Source organism: Homalodisca vitripennis, chromosome 6 (genome assembly GCF_021130785.1).
Source record: "Homalodisca vitripennis isolate AUS2020 chromosome 6, UT_GWSS_2.1, whole genome shotgun sequence".
Taxonomy (NCBI): Eukaryota; Metazoa; Arthropoda; class Insecta; order Hemiptera; family Cicadellidae; genus Homalodisca; species Homalodisca vitripennis.
Genome location: NC_060212.1, coordinates 88,392,886 through 88,397,255, shown reverse-complemented (window position 1 = coordinate 88,397,255; position 4,370 = coordinate 88,392,886).

Genomic DNA, 4,370 nt, shown 5'->3' with positions numbered 1-4,370 from the left:
TTCCAACAGAAATTTATTCTAAAGACAAATATAAATTTATTTATATATACTTCTTAGTATAAATTTCCTTTAATATTTCGACTTTACCGTTTTCAAAAAGGTATAAAACAAAAATAACACAGCAAACAAAATTTACACAAGTAAATAAATACACATTAGCATAAATAAACAGGAATTTTTGAACATGTGATTAACACGAAGGATAAATATCATGAACAGAGAAATAATTTAGAATGATGATGTATTTAGAATGATGCTCCAAAATAATGATGATGTAAAATTTATAACAAAATATTTTCCTGGTTTATATAAAACAAACAATATTCTAAGAACGGCACACAAAATTCTGGAATCTTCACCAATTACTAAAAACTTATTTTCAAAACCACCCAGGCTAGTGTTTCGTAGAAATAATAACCTGAAGAATCTTCTGGTACGGCCCAAATTGCCACCTACTGACATTCAAAATTCAGAAAAGAAGAAAAGTTTTAAGTGTCAACCCTGTAAAGACAAACGATGTAATACTTGCAAAATTATAAAATCGTCCAATTTTTTTTACCAGTAGTAAAACAAAGAAAACTTACCCTATTAGAGGAGAAATTAATTGCAAAAGCAAAAATGTAATTTATCAATTAACATGTAAAAATTGTGCAATGGATTATGTTGGATTGACAACAAATCCATAGCACATAAGAATGAATAATCATCGTTGTTCTTCTAAAAAACAGGATGAAAAATTGGTTTCACAACACGCATCATTAGGCCACCAACAAAATTTTGAACAATGTTATTCATTGTAAGGTATTTGCAAAGTACCAGAAGATGGAAACATAATTTACCTAGAAAATTTAGAACAGGCACATCAGTTAGTATTAAAATCAAAAGTACTCTTTGGTCTGAATAAAAGATGAAATGATCAATTGTTTTTGTTATTATTATTTTTTATAAATTCTTTCTCTGTTCATGATATTTCTCTGTGGTGTTAATCACATGTTCAAAAACTCCTGTTTATTTATTTATTTATGCAAATGTTTATTTATTTACTTGTGCTAATTTTGATTGCTGTTTTATTTTTGTTTTATACCTTTTATTATACCTTTTTGAAAACGGCAAAGCCGAAACATTAAAGGAAATTTATACTAAGAAGTCCAATAATTGTTATAATAGAGCAATTCTGCATTTATACACCCGAAATGAATATATATATATGTATATATATATATATATATATATATATATATATATATATATATAAGTATATAATAAAATTAGTATATGAATTTTTTTATATAGGCACAAAATAAACTATGGGACTGGTAATAACTTAGAAAAAGTGTATATATCTTGAGACCTCTTGACCAAATTAGGTTTCTGGGACTTATTCGTACATATTTTTCATACAACAAAACAGAACTTTTCAAAATTTTAATAAAACTTTCAATCCCTCACTCATGTATATTGAAATAGTATCAACCTGATATGTCTACTTCTGAATTAGAGGTAACATATTGTTATATCATATTACATAAAACATGCTTCTACTTAGAAAGCTACGTCCTTTCATTTTGAAGATTGCGTGAAGCTGTGGGTAACGCTATTAAGTAATACAAAATATATTTAAAAATATATTATGGTGATATTTTAGAAAGATTTGCTGACATAAAAAATCCCTGCAAAAGAATTGTTTGTCTCTTAATGCTTGAATTTCATTTCGAAACATTTACCACCCAGTACAACGTGTTAGTGTTATTTTATGTTTCTTTGCCTCCCTAAAACTGTAAACATTAAAAATATTCCTTACAACTTCATCGAGGTTGAAATTTTCAGAATACAAAATAAATAGTAAACTAGTTTTAAGTGAGAATCCATTACACAAACGTGTGCGTTTAATTCCGAGACTATCTACCCGGCTCGACTCTTAATATCACCCTGATTGTGTGTGCGTGTGTGTTCACATTTCAAAAACTCTTTATTCGGTAATTTCCTCTTTATTCCACAAAATCAGTATATATAATAATCCCAAGCGCAAACATGCCTGTGTGACATAGCACACAATGAGTATATAAATGCGACAATTTCATTGTAAACATGAAAAATACACATATATTCATTACTAATATGACGAAAAATAATACATAATAACACACACAAAAATCAATGTATTTTAAATACTAATATACTATACGTTAAATGTTTACATATTATCAATACTAAAAGTCTTACAAGGACCGTAATACTACAAGGTGTATTAACTAACAATGCATATATTTACAGGAATAATAACTATAAAAAACGAGAACAGCTCAAGTATTATTATTGAAGAAAGGCGCCTGCTGGCAACATGTTTCCATCACGCAGCACATTGAGGGAATGCAGATAGAGGCCAACTCATATATTCAAGATGTATATTGGAATACTGAAAGCAGACAGGCCTACATGCACATTAGTATCATATACTGTAACATTGTATACCATTCAACAAGAAATAAATACATATTTAAGTAAAATAACAATTATAAAATATGTATAGATACAAATAATATAAGCACATTAAAAAATAAAAGGTGTCAGTGGTAACAGGCAATATTGTTTTAAATATTAATACATAAATGCTTCAACATAGTCTTTATGACATTGGTTGATGACATGATTTTGTTTATGACAATAACTAGGTAAATATGGTAAATCGTTTAGTATTTACTTGTGGATATATTACAGAATATAAATATAATGTCATAAAACTATACGTGTTAAATCATCAGCACCAGGGGCTTTAGCCAAGTCTCAGAAATTAGGATTATGACAATATAAAGAGAATCAAAAATCAATCAATCAATATGACCATATGGTGACTGTGCGTTAACGTGTGCTGCGTTAAGAAAATTATTATAGGGTGGGAGAGAGCGGCAGAGAAGCGAGGATAGGAAAGGCGGAGAGGCGCGCTGGCCCGGGGCGGGCCAGTCAGATTCCCGCGCAGCGAGCATAGGCAAGACACTGCCGGCGGCGCGGCGATACCCGTGGCACACAAAACAACAAGAACAGAAAGAAGTACTTGCATATAGGTTAATATAAGTTAAAATGCCATTTCTGATGCAAACAACATACACGTTTTTCTCGCCTTTAATAAATAATAAACGAAAAATTCAATGTAACTGTTGTTAAACAAAACTTAATAGTAACCATTTAATAAGGATACGAGTTCTGATATGAATAATAACTTAAATTGCTATTTCTATCAAAGATAACATTTTTAAATGATTAAATGTACAGAATAATTAATTAAATAATTGAAAGAAATATCTTAAAAATACACATTTTTTTTAATGTGTCATATAAATAATATATTTAAATCCTGTCATTTAATTTTAGAAATAAAATAATCAGGCTTTTTATATCTTGTTATGAGGTATATACGGAAATTAAAATCAAATAAAAGTACTTATCAAGTATTTCGTACAGTAATATAAACCACTCTACAGAAATAATTGCCTTAACTCAACAAGAATAGACAAAACTCCCAAGCCTTGTAAATAAAGACGGAGACCGAATGCAGAGTAATCTTGATAAACACTGAGCCCAATCTAACTTTCTTTGTAACTGGATAAAATATTGCCAGTTAGATAACAAGTTCATTTGACCAGAATTGTGTTTCGTTCTTACTTATACGTGCAGATATTACAAAACACTTTCAGTAATTAAACACATATTTACGTTTACTCAAGAGAACACATACTCGTACATCTTCACAACAAGTAGTGTTTAGAAGTTTCGGTCACAAACCATTACTAGGTTATTAAAGATGGATAAGAACTCACTGAATGAATAAATACTATGTTTCTGGCTAATTAAAAGTAATTAAGTACAGTTTTAAAGACGCTTAAAAAACAGACGATTTACATAAACATAGTATATTTTGTTCTCGACTGAATGAAATTAAACACTAACCAGGTGCAATGTCAAACTTAGTGACCTAAACAAGAGCTAATTAAACCTGTGGCGACTCTTTCTATGTATGTTTGTCGACTAAATACACAAGTCTGACCTACGTATTTACTATGGATTGAATCTTTACCAGAACTAAGTTAAACCCTACATCCAGGTGCAATGTCAACCGTTGCGATCTGATCAAGTGTAGACTAAACAATCCCAACTGTGGTCACCCAACTCTTAACTATCTCTCTTTGTAGACTAACTGCACAAGTCTGACCTACGTATTTATCGTGGATTGAATCTTTACCAAAACTAAATTAAACCTTATATACAGGTGCAATGTCAACCGTTGCGATCTGATCAAGTGTTGACTAAACAATCCCAACTGTGGTGACCCAACTCTTAACTATCTCTCTTTGTCGACTAACTACACAAGTCTG